Genomic DNA, 23618 nt, shown 5'->3' with positions numbered 1-23618 from the left:
CTCCTGTGTTTCACTTATTTCTCTAGTCCAGCTGGAACAGGTGAGTGATGCAGCCTTCTCTCTAAGTCTTCTGACCACCACTACCTTTCACAAAGTGCTGTTGGCTTTTTCCATGCACTGCCCACAGCCTTCAGGAGAAATGTAATAGTAATAGCTCATCCCAAGTTACATTCTACATTTTTGAGGACATTTTAGGTACTGTCCCTATGTAAGGTGATGCTGTTGCTACCCAGGAAAGACACAAACCAGACCATCAGCCATATTTCAACTAACAGTGACCTTGGACAGCCCAAGTTATCACCATTCACCAATGTTTTGCAGGCTCTGAGGAATTTATTCTCCCACTCTAACTGTTCTTGGAGACAAAGAAACACTGAGTCCCAAAGAGAAAGATCATCATACTCAAAAACATATTTGAATTTAGGATTTAGGCAACTAAATGCAGACTGATAATTCAGAAAGCCTTTATCATACTTTGTATTCCTGGAAATGCCTGACCACTCTTCAGCCATAAGGTTCCCTATATGCCTTTTCCTCCTTTAGTCTGTAATACCTCAAGTATCAGAGCTCTTCTGCAGAAGGAGGGAAACCAGCATAAATTTCCCTTCTCTGATGGAAAGGATTCAAACCCACATTCTCCACCTCCCTGGGAAAACCTCCCCAGAGCAGGAAAGGTATAGCAACCAGTCATCTTTGCTAAGTACAGCCTCAGCCAGAAGTGGAGCAAAACTCAAGGCATGAACTGAAAATATGTGATTTTTACCCACTTACTTAAGCAAACAGGAATCCTCTTCTCTGTGGATTTAGGTTCAAAGACCTGTTCTCCAGCACTTAGGACAGGGAGAGCTCAGTAACTAACACAGGCTAGCAGATGTAAAAACACGTCAAATATTTGTTTAGTCAGCAGTTTTGTCACACTAGGATGGCAGATTTGATTTTTGGATAAACTTCCCTCAAAGTTTAAAGAACAATAAACAGAAACTTAATTTTCTTGTTTCCAAGGCAAAGAACTCACTTTGTTAGGCCTAGACGATTACTAGAATGGATTTAACTTGTATTGACACTTAACTCGTGTCACCACAGCTCACTCTGTATCTTCACAGCTTCACCAGCTAAAATATTTTGTGTCAGAATCAGACATAAACACTATTCCACCTCATTTCAGAGATACCAGCCTCTGTCTGCATATTTTTTTTCCTGCCTTTACATGGAATGTTATTTTTACATTCTTGTGGACCACTGTGCTCACAAGTAGTAAACAATGTCTCCAAATTAGCATTAAGCATTGGTTTAATGAAAGGGAAGCATAAAACAAATGGCGACAAAATAGAGAAGAACTTCCTTTAAGACAAGGTGAATGAGGAATTAAAATGAAAGTGCCATTCTCCTCATGAAATATAGGCTGAAAATATTTGACTTAAGATGGTAACATCTTAATAGTAATATTTGAGTTTATTTGGAAATTTTTTTGTTTAGCATCAATGTCTTCCACAGCAAATCTAGCTCTTGGCAGTGCTGTGATTTGTATTAAGGAGAGAAATACCCAGATTAAAATCTCAGAATCCTGATTACAGCATCTTTGAAATTCTAGCCTGAATGAAGTAATCTTCTGCAAATAATTTCTAACTAATTTATGGTGCAAACCCATATTGCGTATCCTCACGCTTCTATTGTTATGAATTTGGAACTGGTTTTTTTAGATTGGGGATTTTTATCTTGATTTTTTTCAAGAAAACTTACTGAATTCTTATGGGAAGTCAGACTGAAAATCTTCTAAGTCCTTGGGTACTGGTGTCTCAGTGGAGAAGCAGTATTTTTTTTAATGGAAAGGTGTCAGATTCTAAGGACAGCCTGAATATAAAGCTCACCAGAAGAAATACATATGCCCATCTTTACCAAAGATTGTCACCAGCACTTGCTGCCAGAAGGACTTCACAGGAGCAGAGAAAGAAGAGGATAACAGCTGCTGTAAGCACGAGTCCGTGTGCCACTGCAGTCTGTGGCTGCAGGAAAACTTGGGAAATATAACTGAAGTAGTTGCCCAAAAAGTAGAGTTCCTCTTACTTAAAACTCTTCTATTCAAGAATCTGTGAAAATTATACAGGTCTTATTACAGAGTAGAGATTGGCAATGGAGAAATGAGGAGGCAGTTGGTGTTGTGGCAAGAGGAGAGCTGTTGGAAGTGGTGTGAAGAACCAGGGAGAAGAAATGAATATGGGAGAAAATTGGTAGCGAGCTGGACATGTTTAATATGACACCATCTCTTTTTTTCCTTATTTCTATCTCTCTTCTTTGTTTTTTTTTAACCCTTGGAAATCTCTGGTTTTTTTTTGATTCTGTTGTGAGAGACCATCAACAGAAAGATCGCTGAAGTGCCTATAAAACTGTCTTGAGCATTGGCAGGAAGACAAAGTTGAAAAGTTTCCTTGAAATCACTGTGTCTGGTTAGACAGCCCTGAAAGCCACAATTTTGCTTAAAACTAGAGATGAATACCAAGTCTCCTATGGTGTCTGTTTTAGTATAAAGCACATGTGTCTGGATTTTAAAATAAAGAGAATTTGTTTCTGAAAAAAAAGAAAAATGCTCTCTGAATTTATTTTATAGCTGAGCAGTAAAATGAGAAAAGGGAGATAACTTGTCTCAAAGAAGTGCAAGGAGAGGTTTTGATACAGCCTCAAACAAAACAAAACTTGACCTGCTCAGCATAAGACATATAAAATAACCAAAAACTTCAATAAATGAATACCTTTAATACTGATAGGGAAGTAACTGATGCACAGAAGAGCTCAGTGCAGGTTTCCTGACTAGGACTTCTTCATGGGAACGGAAGGCTTCTTCATCCCCAGTGAGAAGTTAAATAAACAAACACAGGCAGGTTACCTGTGGCAAGCACAGAGCACTGCTGGACGCAGGATTTTCAGAGATTGCTCTTTCCCCAGGCTGATGGGGCTCTCCAGTTCACCTGAGTCTCAGATCTGTGGTAGTGCAATAGCAATTCTTAAGGGAATTCCCAGGAGAATTTGTCTGATGACAGGCACCAGGAACCAGCATTCCAAAATCTTGTTTAAGTTTTTCCTTCTGAGGCCAAGTATGCATTAAATCATGCCAAGGTAAACAACAGCAAAGCATAATAATATGTTACTCAGCAGAGATGCCACCAGGATAAAGGTGACATCTGAACTTCCCTTTTGCCACCACAGGGAACAAAAACACAGTAAGTGTAAAACACACTTTCATACACAAACTCGATGTTTTACAGCACAGTTTCTCAGAAAGTCAGGTTTAGAAATAAAGCCACCTCTGTGCAAGAAGGTAGAAGAATCACGTGCTTCACCACAGGGATCTTATGGGAAGATGAAGCTTCTGACTTGCCTGGGAAGGGAGTGAGGCATGGGGCAGGCTGCTGCTCCTCGGTGTCATGGAAGGAGCAAGACAAGTTTTACAGTACATTTAAGCGACTGACTTTTAAAACGAAATATGCCTCTTTCCATACACATGCCTGGAGGCAAATAGCATTTCAGCTGACTCATGGCATCAGATTTAGGGGGAAAAGCACATAGCCAAGCTACAGGAACCTTACCTCTGTGGAGACTGCCAGCTGTAATGGTGCAATGGCTAAAATGGTGTAGCCACAGACATCTATTGTTAACAACTGGCCAGAAACCAGCCCTTCCAGCAAGCACATAGCTGATCCAGAACCCCCAGGGGAAAGGCTAATTCCCATTATAAATCCAGTTGCCTGTAATTTTGTTTCCTGCAATTCTAAGTGGAACATCAAACCCCCTCGGTGAGTCACAGAAGAGAAAAAAAAAAAAAAAAATTAAAGGAGATTTTCTTCTGAATGTTTTTGGTGCAAGAAACAAATCCTGGTTTTCGGTAAGCATTATAAATAGAAATGTTTAACTGGAAAACAGAGCCTGGATTAGGGCCAAAATAAGATGGAATCCAGGAAGTTAAACAGACTCGGTGATTTCCAGCCCTAAAAGCTTGCTAGCACCTTTACAGGGCAAGCTGGGGATTCCTGTCTACAGGACTAGTGCTGTGGCCAGCATGACCAATCATTTTCCTGAATATGGGACAAAGGTGTTAGGCAAAACTTCCCAGCATGAAGTGGGTACCCGCGGCCGTTCTCTGGCAGCCATGGCAAGACCACAGAGGTTTTACAGCTGCCCAGATGTCACAGTTCACAGAAGGGCAAACATCTGAAGCAGCACATTTAACTTCTGCCCTGCTGCAGCTAAACTGATTTAATCAGAACTGCTCTAAAAATCCCTCATGCCTCCCACTCCCGCTGCCGCAGCGCACGCGTGGCTCTCTCACACATGGCCATAACGACTTTTAAGTACTTGCACAGGGGTGAGAAACCATCAGCCACTTCAAAATGATGTGATGGCTTCCAGCCCCTTCTGCAAATTAGAGGTTGCAAGACACAAAATGGTAGCTGCACAGATGGAGCAGCAGCCTGCGCAGCAGCTCCAACAGCCCAGCCAGAGCAGATTCTCCAGCCAGAAAGGTATTTCTGCTTTCCACTGGCTACTAGATTATGAGTAAAATCACTTAAACACTCCATTTGTTTTCCCCTTACAAGGCTGGGAACTTACATTCCTTTTAAGTCTGAAGAAAATCATAAACCACCTTACACTGTATACAGGAAAAAATAGGGGAAAAAAAATGTTCTTGTTCAAAGTTTATAAGAGTGGTGTTTTCAGGATGTATTTTAGGAAATAAGTCCATTAACTTTCAGTAGACCTTGTTCTGTCACAACACTAAATGAACTCTAAAAATTGGGACTCCATGTGCCTAAATAAACTTACATTAAACTATTAATTTCTAAAGCCTCCACAATCTCTGAGGAATAAAAGTACAGGTGAATATAGCAATTCGTTTCTTGCCTTATCTGAAAATAATTTCTGAGAGTTTCAGTTTTCTTTCTATATCATCCCCTGTAACCTCAGCCCACAATGAAAAATTAAATGTGCATTCCTGGGTGATAAGCAGCCGCAAATTATATTAATCCAGAGAAAGAAGATGCTACTCTAAATTTTGTGAAAAGAAATAATGCTATTAAATTAAGAGATTAAAAATTCTTTATCTTGTTTTGACAGAGGCCTCAAAAATACCTGCTGGAGGGCTGCTGTAGAAGCAGCTGCAGCAATGCTGGAGACAGCAGTGTTGAAAACAGCAGCAGTGAATTTCTGTCCATGTTTTCTCTCTCAAAGCTGCCCAGAAAATGTATGCACATGAGCAGTTAAAGGATAGGATGCCATGACATGGGAACTCAGAGACTAAGGGAATGAGGGAATTATCTACACTTCATAGGAGGTATAGAGTTTTAGGTCAATTCAATAAACTAAGCACTCTTAGGCACTAAGCAGGGAAATTTCTAGATCCGTAGTAGACAGGTAATGGAAAATGGAGTATAGATGAAGGCCAAGGACAAAAAGGCTGAGGGTCAGCATGAGCTGACAATAATAGTTCAACAGGGTTAGAGGGTAGCAGGGAAAGGAGTTCACATATATTTCAGAAAATATTAATTACCAAAATATATCTATTGTGTGGGATTTTCCTCTTTCTTCTAATCTTTCCCCTCTTATTGTGCAGGACTTGGAGATACATGGTACATTACTGATATTAATCCATACAAAAAATGAGGGGGAAAAAAGTAACCTGAATATGATTACATGAATTGAAGAAAATAGACTTAATAGCCATTAATATGACCATTTTTAGATAGATATTCTTAAATGTAACTGTAAAAGTATTTTTATGTATGTATACATATTTGTGAGCACATTTAAAAACCTCTGCTGAGCAGAGCGCTCTGCCAGGAACTCAGCAAATACAGATTGTGTCTATGAGTGACCCATCACAGGGTGGTTACAGGAGCCCCTGAAATACTCAGCAGCAGTGCCCCTAAAGCCCCAGAACTATAGACACAATAACCAATTATTGATGCAGACTAGTGCAGCAACCTCATGAAGACTCCAAAACTGAGAGCAGTGGTGGAGCTGTCTTTAGGGAGTATGCATGACTGCAACAAGAGCCACCAGTTGTTCAGCACTGTTGCTTTAGAATCAAGAACACTTGATTACTACAGTACACTCTAGTGATGCATTTAGTGAAAATTAATTTTTAAGGCCTTTCTTTGTGTTTGATCTAATATCTCACCCTTGAGTCTTGGCTGCAATAAATAGTATGCAGTAAATCAGAGGGAGAAGATTACAAAGAGAAATGGAGAATCAGCGACAGGTTTGAATGCAGTCTCTGAGACAAACCTTTTTGGACATGTCTCTAGTGTAAGGAAAAGGAGAGAGATGTGGGACTATGAAACTCTAGAACTGGGGTGGGGATAAGTAAGAAGCAACTTGTAAAAATTTTCATGAATTCCAACAGTTGTTTAGTTTTCTGCTTGGCTTTCCACATACCAAGTGACTCCGTAAAATTGGTGGATTCCAGCCTTAAAAATGCCTTTCACTGAAAACAGCATTCTACAAGTGGAAAATATTATTGTGACATATTTGGCATCCAGAGAGGGAGATTGCAGCAGTCAGCTCTAAGAGAGCACTGATGAAGTCTGGCTTTGGAAGGTTCCTCTTGGTATGAGCATTAACAGTTTGTGCTCCCAAGGGATGATGCTTGGCTTATAACATCGAAGAAGTTTGGAGGGAAAGAAGTTGACACTCATGCGTGTTGAGAAAGGTCACACATTTGAAAACATAAAGTAACGACCAATTCAAATAAATAAGAAGCCACATGCTGCTGGAGAGTTGCCCTTCTGCAACCTGTTTTGAACATCAGCAGAGAAAAGAAGGGATATGTGCTAGAGAACAAGCAGGCCAGTTAGGCAGCTGCTAGAAGAAGATAAACCTAAGCTCTGTTGTCATCTACAGCAATGTAAAAGCAGTAACATGGATTCTTCTGTTAAAAGGCACAGAACAGATGATGGAATTAATTTTTTATTGGTTCAAGGTATTTCTTGGTCTATTTAAGTGCCTATGTACCTGTTTTATGGTTACTATCTTCCTGACATGTCTCAGGACCATGAATCTGTCTCCACTAACCAACGTTTTACCTCTGATTACTGATGCTGCAGCTTGCCATTCCTTAAGAAATCTGCAGGATTTTTTCTTTTTTTCATCTGACTTTCTGTCTGCTGGCCTCAGGCTAAACCAGGCTGTACACATGGTGAGAGCGAGAAAGAGGGAAAGAAAGGAAATGTAAAGCAGAGAAAGATGTCCCATTTACATACAAAGAAGAGCTGTTTAGGAAACATCTCGTGTTTTCTCCTTCCAGCTACCCTACTGATAGTTTGGCTAGCACGAAGTAGAAAAGTCAAAGGCTGCATCTGTGGGAAAGAGAGAAGTGTTTCCAGTCTGTAGATGAAGAAGCAGATGAAGGATTTTCCTGTGAGAGAAACTGCTTTGTGCCACACTGAATGTGCCCCAACCAGACAGGTATCCTGATGAGCTTAGACTAGATTTCCAAATTTCCAAAATTTGATAGAAATCAGCAGTAAGAATCAGAATTTTTCTGATTCTTAGGCCTGATTTCAGGCAACTTCTTTTCATCCTAGTTTTGGAGCTGTGACTATTTCTGTCCATTGAGTGAGCCAGAACCCCAAATGTCCAAGTAATAAATGGAAAGAATCACGCAACAGCCTCATAAATTTGAAGGACATAGCAGGAACAACCGAGTTAGGAAACTGGTCCACACGCTGGTCGGAAAATAGGAGATACCAAACATTCTCCCATATGTGTCTGGAACTGGGATAAGATTGGAATTAAATAAAATAATTATTAAATTAAATTAAATAATTTTTAAAAAATTAAATAATTAAAATAAAATAAAATAAAAATCTTCACGTGGATTTAATAAAGTCCAAGGAGAAGAGTTGGGCAGAGCATCTCAGATCAAGGAGGGCAGGGTGAGCAATATGCATGTACCCAGATTTTCAGTTCTGCAGGTCAGCTACAAGAGATTGGCCTAGTGCTCTTGTCCTTCAGGTTTCAGCTCACAGCACTAAGATCAGAAATCATCACAGCTGGACACAAAAGACAAAGAAAACACAAGGGTTATGGTCATAACCAAATCAATTGTTATGAAGAATTACTGAAAGAATCTGGAGAATTTTTTTGTTTCTCTTTTCATCTGAAGAGTTTTGTCACTTAATGTAGAATTGTTTCTTACATGGAAATTAGAGACCAAACAGATCACGCAGAGAGGGTCTTTAGTGAGAGATGGGTACTTAAAACAAAACCAAACCAAAACAAAACAAACAAAATCAATCAAACAAGCAAAAGAAGAAAAAAAATAAAAAAAAACCAAAACCAAAATTAAAAAAACAAACAAAAAAAAAAAAGCACAGAGGAAAATTCAAATAAGAAAAAAGTGCTGTTGCATGGACTGGGCAGGAAGAAAGAAAAGGGTAGCTAAGGCTGCATATGTGGAACAGGTATAATGATACACAGCTTCCCTCTTTAGGCTAACATTTTCAGTCAGCAAGGAAGAGAAAAAAACTCCAAACATCCAAACTCCAAAAAGTGAAAACCAAAGGCTTTTAAATGTATGAAGCATCAGCAGACACTTGGTGTCTGCCCCAGAATGAGCCCTACATCATTTGCTCCATATGGCCCTACTGAGGCAATCAGGTTTGTTCCCCACATCCTTGTGATCCGGCTTGCCAATGCAGCAGGAAAATAAAGTGTTGCAGGGTTTCCCTTCCCTGCAAGCCAGACAACTCCTGGGTTTTCTTGGAAGCCTTTCCTTCTCAAAGAAGGAAGAATAGATGCTATCAAGAGGTGTCTGCTCACAGTGTCTGATGCCACAGACATTTTCAAGACATGGCCTGTATTTAGGTGTACAGTGTCTTCTATGAGTGTGACCTAAAAACCTTTGCACTGTTGGAAAAGAGCAGCATTTCCCACGTATGTTTGGCTCAGTCACACAGACACCAGACATTGCATGCAATGTGGCTTGCCATAAAGACCAAGGAGAAATAATGAGCATGTGATGCAGGAGTAGAACAGTGTCTGACCTGAACAGTTTTCAAACAATTTCCATGAAACATACTCTGCACAACTGGCCAAGTCAATGGTCTTAGCTCCAATAGGTAAATTTAGCTCTTTTCATAAATCCATTCTGGAGCAATGCCATCCAAAAGGTCAGGTTGCTGTATGTTTCAGCACATGATACAGTTTAGGGAAATGACAGCTACAAAAACTATTAACCTCAGTGGGACTTTCCCAATAAAATTAAATTAAATGTAAAAATAATGTAAAAAAAAAAAAAAGAACAAATAAACTAGGGGCTTGATACTTGAGAGAGAGAGTGAGAGATTTCAGGGACAGAAGCACCAGAGGAATGGGAAATATATGGTGGTATGTTACTGAGTTAGTCATTTAAACCTACTTTATGGTTGGTGGCCAGAACAGATAGCCTAGGGACATGATTCATCACATCCAAATGAAGACATCTAAAACAGGTCAGATGAATTCTGCTGTAAAAGTATTTATTTTTCTCTGCAGTGTTATAAACAGAGTCTAACGTGACTAGATCAGAGGTAGTTACCAGTCAAGTACAGAACAAAAGTGAATGACATGTTCAGAGGTTAGATGGATCCCACCCAAAGTTGCTGCTCCAAATTGACATTGTTTCATTGTTTCATTGTTTTCTTCTTGCTGTCACCACTGAATTCACTGGCATGCAGCAAGGCCAGCAAACCACTGAGAGAAACTCAGCAAGAGGAGTTATACCCATGGCTAAAGGAGTGAAGGGCAGAAGAAGATCAAAGACGATACATAATCTTGCTTGTGCAAGTAGCATTTTGAACATAATCATGCAAAACAGGACCTTGACAGGTCATCTGGTCCACCCCTTGCTCTCAGGCAATATTCATCAGACTTTCTAGACCTGAACCATTCTTGTCAAATATATGTCCAACTTGCACTTAAAAAGCCTCCAGGGAGAGAGGTGCTGTTCACTTCTCCTTTATTTACTCATACAAATACTTTTTTTTTTTTTATCTTAGCTAGCCTAAATTTCTCTTACTGAAATTTACATGCTGTTTTCAGAGGATGAGGATCTTATTATCTTATTTTCAGCAGCTTTTACATAGCTGAAGGCAATCTTCCTCCAACTTCTATTCCTGAGGCTAATTTTTTCAGTCTTTCACTACACATGAGGTTTGCTAAAGCTGAGGCCATTTTCATTTCAGAATTACCAGGGGCAATGCTGAAATTAATCCAGTGTGGACAGATCTTGCCTCTCCTAGATATTGCTATATCTTCCTATAAATGTTAATTTATCTATTTAGCCTGACAAGCACTCTGAGTTACTGGGAAGTAAAACAAGTCCCATTTTACACAAGTGGAGGTGAGACAGAGAGGATTTCTGGCTCTCCACTCTGCTGGTATCTCCACCACGTTGTAACTAAGCACCAGAGCAAGATTCAAGCCGCACATCCCATCTCGTCCCTTATGAGGCAGGAAGCCAAGACCCTGTGCTATAAAGGGTGTGCTTTGCCTGGGCATTTGTGATGACAGGGCAGCACAATGCAGTATTTCTACAATACAGAGAGATCCAAGCACAGACGCATGGGCAGGATTTCAAAAGCCATTCAGACATTATGCTTTTCAGAATTGTAAGGGCTAATTCCATTTAACTTATTGTCAGGTACTTAATATATTTACATACCTAATGATGCATACATGGGACAAGTACTTAAACACCTTCCTCCTGATCACTTTAGGCACCCTGGTAATTTTAGAAATTCCAGCAGAATCAGCCTGTTTGCCACATCTGGTCTGACTGTGAGGTCTGCAGCTCCTCTCATGTTCATTTGTGTCATAACATCAATATTTTACAACTCTTCTATCAATTCAGTAGGTCCTAATACCATTCAAATAGGTGGTGAGAAAGCTATCTTCTAATGATTAATCTAGTGTTTGCATGACTGAAACTGAAGCACTTCGTGCTTTTAGGCATGTCATTACTGGTAAAAAAGCAAGGCTTCATTCCAGGTTCTGGCATTGCTCTTGGAGTTTGCAGCAACAACGTGTGGATCCCTACTCTTTAGGGCTGAGATTGTCAATAGATATTGCTGAGAAATACAACACAAGTGGAAGGGTGAAGGGAAATTTATAGTTTTTTGTTTTGTCTAGCTTCCAGCAGTTTATAACTCCTGATAGAACAGCAGGAAATCACACTTTAAACCACAATGAGTCTGTTTAAAACCATCCTCAGAAAATACAGATTTTGCATTTTAAAACAGGGAACTGAGCACTTATGAGCCTGCTGACTGATTCGGTAACATCAGTAAACACATTACTAAAACAAGGAATTTGCTTTGTAAGACGTGACCTTCAGGTAACTGGAGGCCATCCTGATCTATCACATGTAAATATTTTTATTTTCATGATGTAGCCGAGAAAATATGCTCAGCTTTCAAAACCCAACAAACATTTGGAATTCTTCACTTTCGGACCTTGTCTTGGCTATAGTGACTGAGAAGGAAAAAAGAGTGTTCCAAAGGATCGTTTATTTTATCCTCTTTTATATTACTTTCCGAAATATCTTCAATTGTGTGGCTGTGAAAAATGTCGGCATGGCTGAGTTGAACAGTCACGGCGTTTCACTTTTATTCTTTTCTTCTTTTACATGGGAAACGTTTATGTAAGTAGCTACACCATACTTAAAAGAGCAGATTGACAAATCGGCTTTTTGTTTCTTTGCTGGCTTGAGGGAACTTTTGAGTGGGAGGTCCGATTCCTGTCATGCAGTATGGTGACAGCAGCAGGGACGGACAGTGACTGTGAATGGGACACCCGGGATGCTGTCACCTCCACAGCCACCCTGGCCGGCCCGTGGTACCGCTGCCGTACTCGCTAGCTCCAGGGAATCCCGTGCCTGCACTCCGGTGTTGGAACCAAAACGCTCCCTGCGGAGGAACGAGTCCTCCCGCTAAAAGGGAGAATTAGGGCATTTCCGTGAAGTTCGAGCCGGGGAGGAACGGGCGGGGGAGGAAAAGCCGAGTGCGCGCCAGGGATAAACAAACACAAGGGCACCCACGGAGCGAGAGGAGCGCCCGGGCCGGCCCGGGATGCTGCGGGGCGGGTTCCAGCGCGCCGTGCCGCCATGGCGTGAGGGGCCGGCGGAGCCGCGGGGAGGGGAGGGGAGGAGGAGGAGGAGGACGGGGAGAGGTACGGAAGGAGGGCGGGGAAGCGGGAGGTGGAGCGGGAGCGGGGGGAGTCACTTTCTTCCTGCGTTGAAAAACGCACCCCTCAGCCCCCTCCCCGCTCCGTCCCCCGGGGCTGCGGAGGAGAAACTTTCTGGCAGGCGGTCGGCGGTCGGCGCCGGGCAGGGGCCGCGGGCGGTGAGTGCCCGTGCGGAGCGGGCAGCGCCTCCATCCCGCCCCTGCGCTCCGCCGCGGCTCCCGGGGCGGGGCGGGGGCGCCGCTGGCCGGCGGATTTGGGAAGGGGCGGTCGGTCCGAGCGCTGCCTCCGGCACACGGTGCCCAGGCCGTGCGGAGCCCGGCGGAGCGGCTCCAGGTGCCGGCGGGGCCGGGCAGCGGGAGCGGGGCCGCGGGGAGCAGCCCCCAGACAGGCACGGGCTTTTCCCGGCTGGCCCGACGGGACGGAGCTGCTGTCGGGACAGCGCAGGACGGGCCCCGCCAGTCCGAGGGAGGTGGGGGCGTGCGGGGGACGTGGCGCTTTCTGTGCGAGGCTTCACCTGTGGGCGCCGGGGTAACAGCTCTGCCCCTCCGCAGCACCGGGACCGCGGCAGCCTCCGAGCCTTTGGCTACCGAGTTCAGCCTCCCAAACATGCGTGCGTGAAAGGTAAGCGGCAGCATCCTTGTCTTGCACCTAGGCAAGCTGAAAGACGGGAACAGAGCGACTTGCCCGATGCAACTTCCTGCCACTTCTTTTTTTCTTAATATATATATATGTATGTGTGTGAGAGCTTGTGTATATATACATATATATATATATATATATATTAATATTATTTTTATTTTTTTTTAATTGGGAAAGTTTTAAGTGACCTGGGACCAGAGCTGTCAACTCGGGAAGCTCAGTCTTCTCAGCCCCAGGCAGCGAGTTGCAATTCCTACAGCTAGTATTGCATGAAAGCAGTACATCATCACTTGGTGTGTCTCATGCCAACTCTTAAAAGTCAATTTGCTATGAATGAAAGTAACCACCCTCTCTGTTCTTCTGTTGCTCCCTCTTGAAGCAATATAAAACTGTGACGTTTTTCTGTGTTTTCAAGTTGGAGTGGCTTGGATTATAACCATAAGCAATGGCAACATAAAGAGTAGTCACAACTGTGAATAAAATACAAGAAATATTGCTCAACCCCGGAGATTTTTCAGTCACACTGAGAAGATCAACTGCAATTTAAATAACTCTAAAATTTTAATATAGTCTAAACAAAGACAAAGAAAATCTCAGCCTAAATATTGGCACATTGTATTTATCATGCCAACTATTATTATAACTCACTGCAGTGTTTCAAAAAAGGAACAATTCAGCTGAAGGGCAGCAGTGGGAGTCAATAATTCAGATGCTGTTTATTACTCTGAAAGACTCTAGCTGGGTGCACTTGGGCAAGTCACTCCACCTCCCCATAGCTCTGTTTTCTTCCTCATAAAACAGATAAATGTGCTTGCTTGCTTCACAGAGGTGTTGAGAAGTTTAATTAATTAATTAGTTTCATAACTGCCTGTAGATCCTTGAGTACATCGTTCTACAGAAATGCTAAGTATTAGCTAAGAGTTTCCTTACTGTGTCTCATCGCCTACATGTGTTTTCTTAAGTGACCTGATTTAGTTAAATTTTTAGGGGAAGTCAACAAAGTAGCAGTTTTGGATTGGGATTGTCTTGACTCTCTGTAAACTTCACTGAGACGTGAAACCAAAATATACTAACTACAGTGTATTGTAATGGGGCAGAGCTACAGGGCCTTTAAAAAGATGTCGTTTTCTGGTTATTCAAAGTAAGAGCTTGCCTCTGTTGGTTTGTTTGAAATAGTATGATGTTTTGCATTATTTTGAATTGCCATGAGAATGACCTGGATGCTCTTAAGATAATAGAAGAGAAAGATATGAGAATAGTTTATAAGCACATATGTATTCTCTGCTGTGAACACTGACCTCAGAAGACACTTGGTGCTGATTTTCCACTATACATTGATATAGTCTTCTTTACCACCTGTTCTTTGGTTGTAAGAATGTTGCAAGAAAGAAACACATGAAACTGAACCATTGATTGCCTATGGTAAAAGTTGATAGATTTTGGTTGCCAAGGCAAACTCAGTTTTTATTGCAGTGTATATTAGTACTGTAACTAGATATTGAGTAAATATCTGCACTACAATGGAGAGGAAAATGTATTTTATTACCTGGCCAAATGTTACATGTGATTTTTATAGGTTGTGTACAGTTATAAGTAAAAATGGGTAGGTGAAAGCAAGTTTTAGAGTGACATCTTGGGTTTGGTACTTTTTAAAGGCTCATGAGGTCTGTATCTACCATTTATTTTCCTCAAGGACAATGACACAAAGTACATAAGCTTTTTTAAACCTGAATTCAAATAAAACCTAGATCAGTGGTGCTAAAAAGTCATTCATATCACAACCAGGCAGCTGTTGGGTTGTGAATGAGCATAGGAAGTTTATATTTTAGTAGATAAATGATCACATCCATCAGTACCCAGCAGTCTGAGCAGTGAAAACTAGGGTTAAATGAGGAGGTAAATGTCCATAAAACTGAAGTGTCCCTTCTCTCAGAAGTGATTGCATTTAAAATTCAGTCATATTTTTAGGCTTGTGTCTGGAAACTTGCACATCTGGCACCCACAGCATACTATAGTAATGAGCAGAAATAAATCTAGTTACTATTTGCTATTGTTCCTGGATATTTTGCAAGAAATAAAGCCCTTTTGGCGGGGGGGGGGGAAGGGGTGCTGAAGAAATTAAAAAATTAAGAAAAAAACCATCTTTCTGTAACCGTTGTTGTCTTGCTTAGACATGGTAATCCAAGTATGTGGTGAGTGAAAGAGGTTATGACTTTTTCTTAAGCAAATTGTATTTAATTGGTAAATAGGTCATCTCAGCAGCAAGTTTGTCCTGGCTGTTCTCACCTTCTTTGCTGTCTCCATCCAGCTGAAGTAGATCAAAGAGCATAATTACAACTTTGTATTCTCCTAATGCTGCTAAACCATGGTGCCACTTTGCGTTCAAGACTATAGCCACATACTTGATATAAATAATTTAATAGAGTCTGCATTTGACTCTCTTTGAGCCAGTTTTCTGTTTATATGGGTAAACTTTGTACTGATCTCTCTTAGGCCAGCTAAATCCAGCTGGGATAAGATGAGGTGCAACAGTTGCTGCATTAGTAAACCCCCAAACCCTTGTGCACTGCACTTTGAGCAGCTTTGGCTATGTGCTAAGGATGAGAACTAGGCAGAGAAGCCTGCTAGGAAAAGGGAAATCTGTAAATGCCTCCAGAGATCTCTCTCATGAATGCTTTGTCAGTAAAAGTTTAGTAGAAGTGAAGTGTTGCTAATGGAGAGCTGACCAAAGGGGTCTGGTCATTCTGGGAATCGGATGAAAGAGCAATGGAAATGTTTTCTCACATCAGGTGCTGGCATGACACTTTCATCCACTTTTGGGACATGGTCAGGTGTGGAAGCACAGGCACAATGTGACTATTATGTACACAGTCTGAAATTACCTTTATTTGGTCTTTCTGGTTTTCCCCTTGTTTCGACTCAGAGTATACAGGAGGAAATAACATTGTTTAGAGTAGGCAAAGGATTGTAGGGACCCTGGTGACTTGACTTTGGTAGGTGTTGTGTCTCAGTACAAGAAATATGTAATTTTCACATACAAATTCTTCTACCATGGTTGGCCTGGTTTAAGCTTTTATTTTGTGGGGTGTTTTTATCAGAAATTTTAATAATGCTCAACATTTTATATAAACCTGGTAAGCCTTCTTCAGCCTTCTAATCTAGTGGCTGCCTAGAGTTTAAGTATTTTGAAAAGTTGTTCATGAGTGTTTCTGTGGATACCGTGTTCCTTTTAATCATATCCTTGCAATCGTGGTTCATCACACTTTTTGCCAAAATTATCTGTCCAGTTTCAGTTCTACTATGAGAGCCATGCCTGCACAACTTTTAGTCAGAAATGAGATCATAAGATTCTAAATTTCAAAATTAACCCATAATTTAATGATTGTGTTGACACCTGCTCACAGATGGCTCACGCACACTGTGTTCTGCAGGAACAACATAATCATTTAACTCCATCTGCAGTTGAGGCTTCTGTCCTTGAAAATGTAATGACCACTTTTTTCAAGGCTTTTGCTAAGGGTATTCTGGGGAGCACTGAGGACAACAGTAGCCCTGGAGGAACTACAGGACAATACATTTTATTGTCTGTCCAAGTTTGTTGCCCTGAAAAAAGCAGTTGCATCCTGGGTACATGTATATTACATCTATGGAAAGAGAGGAGCTATATGCTCTATCTCTCTGTGGAGAAACATTAGCTAGTGAGATATCAGCAGAGGTAACAGCAGAATTATATCAGTAATAATGAACAGCACACTCATCTGCAGAGAGATGCAGTTTAGGTCTACGAACATAGTGATGTTTATCCTGTAACAAATGAGCCAGTGATTCTTCTGTGTGAGTACACGTTTGGGGTCTGCACAATCACACTCCAAGATTATCTGTAGATAATATAAGAGCAAGTGTTGGTTTAAATTGCTTAGATTACAAGCTCCTTAGGTTCATAAATGGACTAGCATCAGCATCTTTGGACTTTGCAGGTAGTCCTGTATGCTGTCACAATAATTTAACATATATGATTGCCATGGTTTTATCTCAGCTGGCAACTCGGCCCCACCGAGCCATTTGTTCATTCCTTTCAGTGGGATGAGGAAGTGAATTGGAAGAATAAAAGTAAGAATGCTCATGGGTTGAGATACAGTCAGTTTAAAAGATAAAAGCCACACAAAACAGAGAATTCATTCACCACTTCCCATGGGCAGACAAGTGTTTAGACATCCCCAGAAAAGCATGGCTCCATCACATGTAATGGTTGCTTTGGAAGACAAATGCTGGAACTCCAAACGCATCTCTGTATCTTCCTCTTTCCCAGTATTGTATCATATGTTGTGGAATATCCTGTGGTCAGTTGGGATCAGCTGTCCTGACTGTCCCCTTCCAACTCCTTGTGCATCCTCAGCCCCCTTGCTGGTGGGGTGGGGGAGAGGCAGAAAAGTTCTTGACTGTATGAATGTCGCTCAGCAGTAACTAAAACATCCCTAAATTACCGACACTCTTCCCAGCACAAATCCAAAACATAGGCCCATACCAGCTATTATGAAGTAAATTAACTCTACCCTAGCCAAAACCATCACAGTGAAAATAACAATAAAATACTCTTATAATTTTGTACAACACTGAGTCATAGACAGGATATGGACGCATAGCTAAAATGAGTTTTGATCCCATAGCAACTGAAGGATATGATGCATTTTAGAATTCCTGTCTGTTAATATGAAGTCCTGTGGAAATGCCTTAGAAATAAAAATATTTGATATCTTCAGCTACTCAAGTTTGTAGTTATAGATACAGAGAGTGAGAGCTGGTTTTGTAAAACTCCAGCAGAATCACATAATTTGTTTACAACATCTTGAAGACAATTGAATTAAGGACAATTAAAACAATAAGCAGGGAATATTAAAACTGTTAATTATACATAGTCAAGAACAACAAATGAAGGGTCTTAAAACATTTACAAGTATTTGGATGAGTAAAGGTCAAGGCCAGCAAAGTAGACTTAGTTGGAAAGAAGATAAAAGTTAAAGTCTGAAATGAAAACACTTGTTTTGATGTCAGAAGTTTCTGGTGTTGTAATCAGCCTCCTCAGAAGTGAGGGAAGATGGATGGCATGCAATTCCCTGGGGTGGGTTAGGCACAAGGAGGAATTCTGGCAAGTAAATTGGCTTTCCCCTTTTGCACGTATGATTCTTTTTTCCTGTCCTTTATTTGCGCCTCCTGGGCATTGTCATCACCAAGTGAAGTTTTCCCAGTTCCTCCTGCACTCCATGACTGTACCACTGGATCCACACAGAGGCTCCAGACCGCCCCAGGCATCCTGTTCCCTTGCTCCCTTCTTGTGACGGGTGGTTGTGCCTTAGGGCTGTGGGCTGCTCTCAGAGGAAGCCCTAAACATCGTTCCTAATACCTGACACCAGAGGGTTCACAGCCTTACTGACCCCGAGTGGGCCTCTTTGTGAGGGCCAGGAAGATGAGCTACTTCTCAGTAGTTGCCAAAGGAATATCGTTTCACCACACAGATTGTGCAGGAGCCTTTGTTCTGTGTTTCTGAAGTGCCTGTTACCATCATAGTACTGAACCCCAGAGGTGCCCTACATGCTGTAATAGTGGATGAGTGGTTTGCTTGATTTCTGGGACATTAATGGAGCAGACAAAGGTAGGGAGTATATCCTCATGGCCCAGATGAAAATTCTCAAACTGCCTTCTTATAGTGTTAACATCTGTGACAAAATGTCTAGTTAAACCTAATTTTAATTATTGAAATGGCCTTTTGAAATTATGTCAGGACAGAATACAGTGCTGGTGCTCTAGAAGAAGTCTTTCTCTGGTAGTTTATAGTTTTAAGCCTTCAGTGGTAAAAGTGATTGGGCTTTCATTAGCTGAATGTGGATGCCTTAACAGGCATGTCTGTACTGGTTGGGTGTGATTATCTTCAGGATTCTAGATATCAGAATTACTTCCTTACTCATTCTACAGAGTGAGGTATGTAATAAAAAATCCCGGTAAGGGTTAGGAATGCTAGTGTTAGTGCGACCAAAAAATTACCGAGAAAGCATTTTTACAGGAGGATAAACTGCGAAATAGAAGGAAATTCTAAATTCCCAGATTATGGTTTGGACATGCAGATGATTTAAATCATGTTTCATCTTGAGGCAGAGAGAAGGTTTTGCATTCTGTGTGTGTGTCTATACCCTGTTAATTTCTATATATATATATCGTGATAAAACAGACAAATAAGCTTTTAACTGAAAGGAATTAGCAGATGCACTTCCATCACAGATGTCCTATGCATCCTACTGTGAATTTATAAAAATATTTTGCAGTTGCTGTCTTACCTGGCATGGTGGAGAGCCAATGCGACCTTCCATTCTCCTGGAATTACGGTCTGACACAGCTGTGCACTGCTCTACACAGATCCATTTAATTTTGTGTTAGATCAAAGGACAGACATGAGTTTAAATCTTGACTTCTGACATGATGGCATATACTGATAATCCCTATAGGAACTGGCTGTTTGTGGTTGCCATTGGGATTTTCATAGCACAGCTGTTAGTCAGACATAAAAGTTGATACAAAGCTTCTTTCAAGGTATTTCAGATCATTTCAGAACAAGTGCAATACTAACACCTGGGTACCTCAGCTGTACTTTGTTTATGGCAGATGTAATTCTGAGCTATATTTGAGATTCCAGTATTTAAGTTTTGAAATACCTTTGAAATTATATAATTGTAGTATGTTTTTCATTGTGAAAAAATCAGAGGAAGAAATGAAGTAATGTCCCCTGGTGGTTAAGGTCGTAATAGGTGTTTTTCAAGTTTTAAGCAGTGATTTTTACACCTTCCTAGTATTTTTATTGGAAAGCCAGATAGTCACTGATTTTGGCTCACCAACCAAAAGGTCAGTGAATGACTCCTGACTGCTCCTGACTCTTGGGACATGGAAGTTTCCCACCCTGGTGTCCTGCCCCACAGCTTTGAAAGGGTCTCAGTAGTACTGCTTGCTGATGTAGAAGCTATACAGTTTGGGACTTCAGTCCACAGATTTATTGTGATTATTACAGCACAAAAATAAGCTCATAGCTTTATTGGTTCTGCTCCATCATGCTCCTAATTATGCTGTATTGGATATGGTTTTCTGGAACCAAATGGCAATATATATATTGGAATTAGTTTCCATTGACCCTTTCATCTCTCTGTTTTCATGGACTTACCCTGCATTTTTTAGGACCAGAATGTCATTGAATTCAGTTAGAAGACTAAATTGCTCTCCCATTTTTAAATATGTCTGCAAAATATTTAGACTGGTGGTGAAACTGACTTTGTTGAACAAAACAGCTCTTTAGTTGATGTCACTGTCATGATTTTAAAATGCTACCATTATATAAATTTACCAAAATTTCCAGCTGATATATTCCATGTTATAGATTCTGCTCCTCTCATTAGCAACAAAATCAATTGCAATGTGTGTGAAAAGATATTTCAGATATTTGGACAAAGTGCAAAAAAAAGAGATCCTACAGAAATTTGCTTTTCTCTGCTGTGATCTAACCTACCTCTTCTTGTGTTACTTTTTGGCAGTTGTCACCACTGGGACAAAAAGTAGCACATCCCTCTCCATTTAATGGAACAATATTCCACTCACCTCTCATTGCAATGTTACCTATTCATTTCACATTTTTGGTGGGACAGCAACTGCTGTTGGTTGCTGTTGGTTGACCATTTCTTGTTGAAAAATCTATTACTTTATTACCTGTTTTAGCACTGGGTTCTAAAATTACTTATTTTAGTTTTAATACTAGTTCTTGTAATTTGTGACAAAACTGTAGTGACACTGTTGTTCAGAATGAAACTGCATGTTATAATATTACAAGCATTGAAAAAATTGCGTTAAAAAAGTTCATTTTCACTGTCAATCATTTATGAAGTGCAAAGAAACTATGAAATATAAGTCCATGCTGACTCAGAGGTCGTTTTCTAAGGTAAAAGTTTGCACACTGAACCTGAAGATTTGATTTTCATCAGTATGGTGGAACAGATTTTCGTTTAAATATTTGAACACATTTTTTAGGCAAGCATTTGTTTCTCAGGTATCTCAGGTAGCGATAATGAGAACTTAGCCTTTGTGGAAAATAGTAGCTTCCCAAAAGAAGACAAAGAGTCTGATGTGTTCACGTCCCAGCCCTGGGCTTTGGGAAGATCTTTTATTCAGAAACCTGAATAATCTGTGGTGTTGTAATGCCTCCAGTCTGTGGAAGTTTTAGTCACCTGAAATCCCAGCTTTTTTGTTCCTGACTGTAAATGTTGACAAGGTGTCCATGTCAGAGATGAGTCGTGGCTAACGTGGGAGATGGCAGCAGAGACATCTGCAACTTCTGTTTTTTAAGTTTGGTCCCAGGAAAAAGCAGCTACAAAGCAGAGTGGCTCTTCAGAACTGATACTACAGAAAACCACAGTTCTTTACCTGTTTTTAATTTTTAATCATCCACAAGAAGGTCAGACTTCTGCAAGGACAGTTGTGCAAGTTGGTGATTGTAACAGTGCCATCATTTCCTCTCCCTCCTCCTCTGCCCCTCTCACTCCACTGCTCTCACTGATGAAGCAATGTTTCTGTGCACATGTGGCAGGAGTAAATGGGCCTTTCCTTTCTTTTAAATAATTTATTTGGTAAAGTTATCTTTATATATTGGTATAAACCAATGTTTAGTTCAGTTAGTGGTTTCAGTTTTACAATACTTTTTTTTTTTTTTCTACAGCTGAATATCTACCAGTAATGCAGAGGGGGAGAACTAAAATTGTTAAGATTTAATCTGATTTGGGTTTTTTTTTTCTGGAATAATTGATGTTTTTTACTGTTTGTTTCTGCTGGCAGTGGAAATCATGCAAAGTGCTCTTTCAATCTAGAACTAAATGACAACATTTTCAAAGCACACTGTATAATAGCATTTTCTTCCATGGGCAAGCATCCTTGCTTCTCCTTTTAATTTTTAATACTTAATCAGATCATGGTTTCCTAACTGAATAAAACCCCCTCATTTTCAGAAAAGGTTGAGTTGCTTGGTAAAGTTTTTCTTGGAAGATGTGGATGGTAATGATGCAGTGTAATATGAGAGTAAGAAATTCCTTTAGCTTTAAAAAGTGGTATTGTGAATGCACATTAAATGATCAGAAGGCCCAGACTCCAACTCTTTCAAGCCCTGTGTATCAGGCAAACTTGTAACAGGTTCACATACAACTGGTAAGCTGGAGCTGGTGTGGACAGTGATTTGCACAGATCCAGCTTCACCTAAGCTTCGCTGATAATCAAGGTTCAGGGGTTAGCATGGAAAGGAAGGTGTACTCCTCTCCAGCTGCCTTCTCCCATCCCTCAGTCACACCAGGCTGAGCCCTGCAAAGTTACTGGGGCAGGGCTCACTGTCCTTAGTGAGTTGTGACTGTTGTGAGTTACTGTCTTCATATCATAGCAAGGATGTCAGTATAATTTAACCAAGAATAAATGATATTGTGCTCCTGCTTTTGTCACTGTCTATTGAGTTTCTTCCAGATCTTGACTCTGAATGAATATACAATAGGCTGGTTTTCCAGTTATTCTGTTGTTACCCTAAACAATGTGGTGCAGTGGTTCCTTCTCATGTAAAGGTAACAAAAAGGGTTTACTTTCTGAGTGAAATGTGTGCATTAATAAAGAGTGAAAACATGGGAAGCTACTGAATGCTTAAGAGTACTATGACTTTTTGTCAACACTGGATGTGTTTGATGATGGTGTAATGCTGGGAAATGTGTGTTCAGATTTGCAAAGGAGTTCTGGAAAACCTTGCTGTATATTCCCTAATCGTTGGTCAGAAATAACTTAATTTAGGGAACTCTTAAAACCATCCCTAAATTTATGCATATTCTTAATTCTCACTGATTTGCAGAAGTACTTACAGAAATCAAACCAAAGGAAAGAATGCATGAAGTCCTTACTGCTAGCTGGGGTTTTTTTTTGCTTGTGTAAGCCAAGAAATTTTTTTCAATAAATGCCTAACACAGAAAAAGCTATAAGCATTTTTAGTCTTTTGTTGGGGTTTTTTTTGAGTGTTTTTTAGGTTCCTTCCCCTGCTCACAGTTCTAAAGGATCACAGAGGCTTTAGAAGAAAACTGTAGAGGTGTTTTTTATTATTGTGACAAAGCAGTTTTCTCATCAATTACAAAAATTACATAGTTTCAACCATTATGTATTGCTTTGGCTGGTTTTACCTCCTTCGTGTCAAAATATATAGTTTGCTTCAGCATAGAGAAGAATACAGTAGATTTGAGTATGTCTGGATAAATTATGGTGCATTTGTCTTCATGTGTGTATGTGGTGAGAGTCTATGTAGATACAGTAAAAGTGTTTCCAAATAAACCAGCCTGTGATAATGTGTCCTGTAACAATTAGTTTACATCAAAAACAGGGCAAAATGTACTTGTAAAATGCATTAAAATACTGAGAAAATGTCATCTTCCATTATGCTCTGTTTAAGCAATTATGCTGCTCACTGTAATTGATCATTTTAAGCAGTTACAGGGTACAATACTATTTGTGCCCTAGATAGGAATTCACAAGAAATGATGTATTTCTTGGCCAAAGATGTTTGCTCACAAATTAATTTTAGGATCCAAGCACAAAAATCAAGAGGGTCTGGGCACCCAGTAGGCATGAAGGGTCCTTGTCTGTCAAAGTTTTCTAATATCAATGACTTTGTTGAAGCAGGATGTGGGCCTCTAAGTACGGTTTTTGCAGCCTCAGTTTCT

The 23618-nt window shown here is 40.5% G+C and overlaps 1 protein-coding gene across 2 annotated transcripts in view; it reads left to right on the top strand.

Annotated features, from left to right (window-relative positions):
- The first annotated feature begins 12309 nt into the window (after positions 1–12309).
- Positions 12310–23618, top strand: part of DSE (dermatan sulfate epimerase) — a 34643-nt gene continuing 23334 nt past the window's right edge. Inside the window, exons 1-2 of one of the 2 annotated variants that reach the window (XM_005518293.3) lie at positions 12310–12371; positions 12765–12834. The gene's annotated coding sequence lies outside the window, so the exon portion shown is untranslated. Of the gene's footprint in view, positions 12372–12513; positions 12547–12764; positions 12835–23618 lie in introns of those variants that run through there. The other variant, XM_088053316.1, reaches the window with a different exon arrangement.

This window comes from Pseudopodoces humilis, chromosome 3 (assembly GCF_049639895.1).
Source record: "Pseudopodoces humilis isolate 2021_Gansu_Grassland_sample_001 chromosome 3, ASM4963989v1, whole genome shotgun sequence".
Taxonomy (NCBI): Eukaryota; Metazoa; Chordata; class Aves; order Passeriformes; family Paridae; genus Pseudopodoces; species Pseudopodoces humilis.
The sequence above is the reverse complement of the archived record's forward strand: the minus strand, read 5'-3'. Positions and strand labels throughout refer to the sequence as shown.